Source organism: Lepidothrix coronata, unplaced genomic scaffold (assembly GCF_001604755.1).
Source record: "Lepidothrix coronata isolate B3197 unplaced genomic scaffold, Lepidothrix_coronata-1.0 Scaffold34, whole genome shotgun sequence".
Taxonomy (NCBI): Eukaryota; Metazoa; Chordata; class Aves; order Passeriformes; family Pipridae; genus Lepidothrix; species Lepidothrix coronata.
The window spans coordinates 973,693-982,123 of record NW_016690214.1 but is presented as its reverse complement, the minus strand read 5'-3'; positions in this window follow the sequence as shown (position 1 = coordinate 982,123).

Here is an 8,431-nt window from a genome sequence, read left to right as displayed (position 1 = left end):
AGAAAACTCAGAGTCCTCTGTGAGGAATATTCTCTATTTTAAATATTTTTAGTATGTACTGTGTATGATTCGTTACCAATTCGAGGGGATTTATACGTATTTTTTAGAGATTTTTTTAAGACGCTCTTATTTTTCCAACAGCTTAAAAAAAAAAAAAAAAACGACACTTAGTGGAGCAGCGCTAGGCTTTCTTGCAGTCAGAGGTATTTTTGTATAGATAAGTGTCTTTTTTTTTTTTTTCTCTCTAAAAATAAAACTAAACCAGCGTGCTTTGACCTGGGAACCGAGCTCTGTACGTGGGCAGCGTCGGGCACAGCGCTGGGCAGCGCTCAGGCTGTGCAGGGACCAGCATGGGAGAGGCTTTATTTTTCTAACTCGTAGCAAAACCAGCCAGGAGAAGAGTTTCTCCGCTTTATTTTTTAATAACCTCGAGCCTTAAGAAAGAAAAACAAAACAAAAAGAAAAAGATTTAAATCAACTGGGCCCCAGCCCGAGGCGCTGGGGAGAGGCCTTAAAGCAGCCCCGGGGGAATCCCCGGGCCCCAGCTCTGCCTGGCCCTGGGCTGGGGGGCTGAGCTCGACCCCCTCCGGGCACCCCCGGCCACCCCAGGCCTGATGCAAAGCCCGTCCAGGGGCTCCTCTCTGCTTGCAGGACATCACAGATACTTTAAATTATTTATTTTGGGAGAAGAGCAGTTTTTAATCACAATTTTCCTCGGGTTTTTTTTTTGATCTCCCCTCTATTTTAAGTCCTTTCAAAAGCGATTGCATTAGTCAGAGCATTATTTGGAAGGTAACCGTGCCTGTTAAATTATGGTCTTGAACTGTAACCAGTCCTTTATTTATCTCTTTAATTCTTTTTTTTTTTGTTGTCGTTGTTATTATTATTATTATTATTCTTTTTGGAATCTGTGTCCTGGGTTTGTACAAACTTGTGCTCTTCCTTTTTTTTTTTTTTTTTTCTTTTGTCTTAAGGATGAACTGGAAAAAAAAAAATAAGATTTGTACAAACTAAAGATTGCAAATGTAGCGTATCACTGAATCATTTGCCTTGTTTTCTGCCTCAGCTCTCTGGGACACACGAGCTCGTGCGAGGACGAGACCCAAGGCCCCAGCCCTGCCTGGGGGTGGCTCTGTTTTAGCCTTCCATCCCCCCCAAAACTGCCTTCAGAGCTGGGGGGACACTGACTTTGGTGAAGCTGTGGCTGAACAGTTAAGGATTGCTTTTTAAAAAAGACAGCAAACTTTTTTTATTTAAAAAAAAAATGATATATTTGTTAACAATTTTTTTTTTTTTAGGGATTCAGTAGAAGAAAAAAAAAATCTTAAAGCACTCTTATAATATGGCATCTTTCTATTTCTGTATAAAAGCAGATCTTTTTAAAGTATTTCTGTAACTTAAAAGACCTGTCATTTAAATCATATTTTGTCTTTAGGTAAGTTTGGTTTGGTTTGTTTGCAAGATCCTTCTCTCTGTGAAACTTACCTTTTTTTTTTTTTGTATATTATTGTTTGCAATAAATATACATTGTATTAAAAATTAAACCATGCCCCAGGTGCCTGATTCATTATCAGCCTCCAAGGAGCACTGGGGCCAAGCTGGAGCCCCGGGATGGTTTTGGGTTCATTGATGGGGTTTGGGGTGTCCGTCCTCTTTTATCAGGGCAGGCCCTGAGTGCAGCATCCCAGGGAAACCAGAGCCAGGGAATAAATGGGAGCTGGAGATGAATAAAGCCAGACTGGACAGTTCAGGGGCTCCAGCTGTCCCCCAGCCCCACTGGCTCTGATCCCTCTCCCTGGGTTTTCTGCTCTGAGCTGCCTGGCTGGGGGGGATGCTGAGCACCAGATGGGGGGAAAGGCTTTCAGGTCATTCTTACAAAACTGCTCCAATCCTCCAATCCTGCCAAACACAACCCCATCAGCCCAGACTGATCAAAAAGCCAAAATCTCCCGAAGAGCCAAGCAGGACATGTACCATCCTCGAGGATCAGTGTCACTGCTCATCCCCGGGCCATGGTCCCCCAGAAACACAGCACAGACACTCCAGGAAGGAAAGACCCCCCCAGCTCAGCCAGACATTGCTTTTCCTATCAAATCCATCCCAAATAAATCACTATCAAATCCATCCCAAAGAATCACTAAATCCTCTGGGGCAGCTCAGGGTGCTCCAGGCAGGCCCCAGCCCATGGCTTTGCCACCTCACCCCACTGCTGGTGTCACTGCAGAGCTCACTGGTGACACCAGTCTGTGCAAGTCCCCTCCCTGACTGTCCCTCCAAGGCCACAGTTTTCACACGTGAAAACTCCTGCAGAAATGTCCCAGCCTGTCCCAGACTCCACAGGGAGCTGGCCCAGGGCAGCCCCACGCCAGAGCCGAGCTGCTGTGGGGCACCTCGAGGCACAGCACACAGCCCCAGCACCCCAGGCTGGGCAAACACCATTTTGCCAGCAGTTTATCCTCTCTGCACTCTTTCCCTGGCTGAAAAGCCATCCTGATCCCAGCAGCGAGCCTGCTCCAGAGCCTGGGACACGGCTCGCTGCGGCCCCGGAGCACACGGAGCTCGTGGCCACCACACCGAGCCTCCCCAGCGGGGTGAGATGTTTTTACACTCCAGCCGGTTCCCTGCCAGGGATTCGTTTACCCTGAGCGTTACCGGGGTCAGTGTCACTCCACCTGTGCCATCGGCCACCGCGGGCTGGGAACGCTCCGTTCCCGGACATTTCCCCGCAGCACACGGCGGGTTTCCCCTGCCCCCCCAGCCGGACTTTGCCCGCTGCGAGTTTTGGCTTTGCTGCTTCTTCGGATAAAAGAACAAACACGGCTCCCGGAGTTGTGTCGAGGAAGCAGCCGGGAGCCTCGGGGAGAGCTCGGCGGGGCCACGGCCAGCACGGCACTGCCGAAACAATCCCAGAAACCAGACAGCGCCTTTCCGATGCTCGTGTGGGTGGGATGGGCCGTTACCCAGCAACACGCTGGAAAACATCCCAAAATTACGATAGCCATTGCCTGCCTCTCCAGGAGTCTGGGTCAGCAGGGACCCTTCACATCCCTCCCCGTTTGCACTGGGTGCAGCGAGAGCCGGAGGGTGGGAGCGGGGCAGGTCCGGCAGGGATGTCTGCGTGGGATCCGGCAGGGATCCCTGCCAGACCCCGAGCAGGCAGCCCAGCACAGCCCCAGCTGCTCCCGGGGGTGCGGTGGCTTTGCTGTCCCAACACAGCCCTGCTTGGCTCCCCTCTCTCTCCCGTTCCATGAGCTCCACCTTCCCGCCGGAAGCATCCCGGGGATATCTTCCTCACAAGAAACCAAAAGAGCAAAGCTCATGACCCAGCCCTGGACCTGTAATTTCTGCACTGTTTACTCATGGTGTGGGCTTTAATGCTCTTGGCCTCCACTCGGGAAAGCCAAAGCTGGACGCGGGTCCCTGCGCAGCTCCAAACTTCCTGCCCACCCACCGCTCCGGGGGGCTGCGCCCTGCGCGGGGTGGGGAGGGGGATAAAGGGACACGCAGAGGGAGAAAAACGCTGGAAAAGCCGCGCAGCTTCAGGGCACCGTGTGCTAGAAAGCAGAGCAGGAGGGGTGGGGAGAGAAATAATAAATGAACCGGAGGGAACTCGCGCAATGCTGCAGGGCAGGTTTGAGCCGCGGCAGATAAGGGCGGGCGCGGGGACAGATGCGCAGCGGGGCGGCCGCAAAGCTGCCCGGCGGGGTGGGGGGCACGAGGGGAGCCCCCCAGGAAGGCGCAGAGAGCCGCAGGGGTTGGGGGGGGTGGGCAGGGAGCGGCTGAGCCCCTCGCCGGGCTGCTCGTCCTCCTGCACTGCCGCGGTCCGCCTTAGTGAGGGGTTCGGGTTTTTTCGTCGGCGCAGAGGAAAAATAAGCTATTAAAAATAATAATAATAAAAAAAAAAACAAAACGGGGAGACAGTTTGAAAGCAGCCCCAGGGCACAGCCCCGGCTCCCCGTGATGCCCCGGTGATGCCCCGGTGTGCCGGTCCGGCCGCCTGCAGCGGCGGCAGCTGCTCCCAAACCGAGCCGCAGTTTGCATTTCCCCAGCCAGCTGTTGGTGTTGACATCGCATGAAAGCCGGGGCTTTCTCCAAGAGGGAAGGCAAGCAGCTCACAGCCAGCTGTGCCGTGCCGGGATCCTGGGATCGGCCGCGGCTCCTGCCCAGCTGCGGCGTTTGGGACACGGACCAGCCCGGATCGGCACGGCCAAGGTGTTCCTGGGGTTTCTCTTTGCCCTTTTCAGGGCCCAGTTCCAGGAATCAGGTGGTTCAGCGAGATAGAGATTTGTAGGTAAAAGTGAAAGCAGCGAGTTGAGTTTCCCCCTCTGCGTCTGGTGTTTGCCTCCCTCGGGACCACACTCGGCTCCCGGCAGGGAACTGCTGCCACCCAGGAGAGGTGTCAGGAAGGGAGGGCAAACAGGAGCCCCCTTTCTCTGCTGACACCAGAAAAATTTGGCTAAGATGCTTGGATACGATGCTGTAAAGATGGAAAAGGTGGGGAAAGAGAACTTAGAGACTCAGGGCGCAAACGGGTCCAAGGAATCAGGCAGGATACAAAAAAAAAAAAATTAAAAAAACCCAACACCTTAAGCATCTCTAGTACAACCTCCTGCCTTTCTGGCTGGCTGGGGATGTGGATGCAGATGGAATGGGAGCAGATCCTCTCTCGGGAAGCGGGTACCAAGGATGCACAAACACTGCAGGACACAGAGCCACTGCTGTCCCTCTGCCACCCCCAGCAGGGCTGGATGTGACCAGAGCAAGGGGTGCTGGCACCCATTGCACCCAGATCACGGTGACAAGGGAGGGAGGGGAGTAGGAGGTTCCCACAGATCCCTCCTGCTCCCCCAGCCATCTGCCCTCTTTGGGGGAAGGCAAAACTCCCTCCACTGCAGCATTAACCCCTCCGGAGCAGGAGTGGCCCATCACCACATGGCCATTCCCAAGTCAAGCTACAAGCCCAGTGTCACCCGCCATCCACAGATCCCAAAATTCCCAGGAACAGGCCCCAGCCATCACAGCCACCCGCATCCCTGTGGGCACAGACACACCCTAAGTGCTACTGGAACAGAAATAATCGATCCTGGGGTGCCCTGGGGGCTGTAAAGAGCTCGGCTGTTCCCTCCTTGGGTCGGAGCCCACCTCTTTACTCCGTGTTTGTGCAGGGGCTGCTCTAATGGGGCGCTGAGCCCCAACGGGGGCCTGAAGTGCCATTGTAATGCAACTACTAATCAGGCAATAGCCTTTATAGGAGCAGCCCCTGCCCAGGCTGCACTCCCAAGGCTCATAAACCAGGCCAGGCTCTATTGAAGTCACCAGGAGCCCGGCCCATGCACGGGGAGCTGGATCAGAGCTGCTCAGCCAACCCTGCGGCTGTGAAATTCCACTTTCATTCCCTGTGTGTGTGTGTGTGTGAGCTCCTGTGTGTGCTCACACATGCACACAGAGCCTGGGACCATCAGTGGCCAGCGGCCTGAGCTTTGAGACTCGTTGTTTGCAGAGCTGGGGTGGGGAGGGGAGTCACCCCTTCCTTAAAACAAAGTCACGTTTATAAAAGGCTCAATAAAAACCCGTTTGAAATAAGAAATAACAGCGGCTCCGCGAAGGGAAGGGAAACAAGCCTCCAAATTCACGTTTCTAATTAATGACCTGCCTAGGAGCTGCTCTCAGCTTTCAGTGGCTGAAACATTTCGCAGGGAGAAGCTCTGGGAGCCGGGGCCGTGCCGCTCACGAGCGCGGCGAGCACAGAGAGGCGCAACAACGGGAGGCACCGCCGGGCCCAGGGGCTGCCCCAGCCAGGCACACGCAGCTATTCCACCTGGATAAGTGCATTTTCAGCAAGGCCATCGCTCCAGCTCGAGGAAACCCACAGGCTGAACGACGTGTGGCTGTCCCGTGCAGAAAACACCCACAAAAGTCAGAGCTGCAGAGGTACCGGGGGAGCAACCAGGGTGGTGGCAACCCAGCCCCATCCCCTGCCCTGCAGCAGGTCAGATCCCACCCCTGCTCTGGCAACACCTCCGTCACCCTTCTTAAAAACCCCACAGGGCTCTGCACTCCACAGATTCCAGATCCACTTCAAATCTCCCAGGCTCAGGGGACTGGTCAGATCCAACCCCTGCTCTGGTATCACCTCCATCACCCTTCTTAAAAACCCCACGAGGCTCTGCACTCCACAGATTCCAGATCCACTTCAAATCTCCCAGGCTCAGGGGACTGGTTGAGTCTCCAGCCTGGAGTTTCCCCCAGCACAAAGTTTCTCACAACTGAACAGGATTTAACCCTCAGGGCTCAGGGTGACAACTCACATGTGGTTCCCCGGTTCAGACAGGACAGTTTTTCTCCCCCCACATCCCTCCCAGGTCCCTTCCATGCCCTGAGATGTGTCAGAGCAAAAAGGAGGGGAAAAAAAAACCTTTATATTTGATTTTCCTTCTCCCAGCGTGGGGATTAATTGCACACGTCGTCTGGGCAGAAACCAACTATCACCAAGCAAAGTCTCGCTCCATAAATTTTAAACTGCTAATAATAAGGCTGGACAGGAGTTTTAAAGCTTCAGTAGACAGTTTACAATTAACCTACTCCTGTCAGCTGGAAAATCACCTTAAAATGTGATTCCAGTTCACGTCTGACTCACTTTGAGAGTTAGAAACCGCTTCAGAATCCCAGTAAAAGCATTGAGCAGCGCCAGGAGGAAGGCCTGAGGGGCAGAGTTTCAGCCCAGGCCTGACCTGAATTTCTCCCAGCACTGGGGCAGACTTTTACCAGGTATCCCACAGGACTGCCAGTCCAGCCCTTGGAAGCTGGAAACCAGCCCTCCCCCCTGAGTTTTGGAGCTCTTTGAGCTCCTGCCAATCAAGTTTTTATCAACTTTTCCGAGAAGACAAACCCCGGGCTGAACACACCTTTGGTTTAGCAGCTGCAGCACAGGTGAGGGAGAGGGAGATGAGGATTTTGAAGTTCCAAACTACCAGAGACACATAAGGGATGAGAACCCAACGCCATCGTGCCACGGAGCATTGGATGCACCCACCACGCCAGCCCTGTTGCATCCTGATTCTCCGTGGGCTTTTTCCAAGCTGGAAGGTGAATTCCATGAGTTGGAGCCACCATCCCAGGGGTCACCTCCCACCTGAGCCAGACTAAGCAGGTACACATGGAGATCCCTGCAGTGTGATGAGGGGCTCCATCCCTATGACTCAGAATGTCCAAGACCCACTTCTCTTTTACCAACTCAATCACAAGTTTTTAAAGATAAAAATATACTAAAAAGAAACCATGGAGCTTTACTTTGAGGCCCTGGCACAGGTTGCCCAGAGAAGCTGTGGCTGCCCCATCCCTGGAAGTGTCCAAGGCCAGGTTGGACAGGGCTTGGAGCAACCTGGGCTGGTGGAAGGTGTCCCTGCCCATGGCAGGGGGTGGAACAAAATGGGCTTTAAGGTCTCTGCCCACACAAACCATTCTGTGATTCTACAAACAGCATGAGCATTTAAGGAAGTTTTGGCATCCAAACCATCTACTTGGATCCTACAACCTCACAGAGCAACACTTCAGTCCCTCATCTTTGGCCACAGCCACGAGGGGAAGCTTCAGAAAGGTCCCAACTGAAATATCTTTTAAAAGCCCCCATAATGAATTGCGTCAGCGAGGAGTAAGTTGGGGGGGGGGAGACACCCAGTCATTTTCTGTGATTAAAAGGCAAATTTTATTCCTCTAGAAACTTGGAAGCAAATGTGGCGTTGCCATGGTTTCACACCCACTGGCTGGAAATGACAATATTAGCAGGGTGACCTGGTAATTAGAAACTGTGCCCCCAGGTCAGGCTGCGGAGAAAATAAAGAGAGATTACGGAGCGCTAAAGACACAGCTCAATGCTGCGGGCTCCTGCGCTCCCCACCTTTTATAACCGGCCCATTTAAATGCAGATTATGACTTTCCACCTGGGGCTGCTAATCTGTCTCACAGCCAGATCAAACAATGAGGCATCTCTCCGCACTGTGGGGCCAGGGTGCTTTGCAGCTCGGGCTGTCATCAGGTCCCTCACTCGGTCTGTCCCCCTTTTCTCAGGGAAAAACCCGGAGTTTTCCCTTCGCGCATGATTGTTTTTCCACCCTGGATGTTTAGCTCCTCCTCTCCCGCCCCCAAACCCCAACGATTTGAAGCAAACAAGGCTCAGATTTTTGTCCTCGTCTCCCTCCCTCAAGTATGAACGATTTGGAGCAAACCAGGCTCAGATTTCCCACTCGGTGGTGCAATGGAAGGTGAGGGGCAGCAGTCAGGCTCATTAGCATCGGGCTGGCACACCTCAGTTTAGGGGGAAGGATCGTGCAGGGGTCCTGAGGTAGCAGGAGGGGGATTCCAGGGAAGCAGGTGGCTCCTCTCAGCCCAGCATCCCAAGGAACGCTGGAGGACACAGAGTCACTGCCAACCC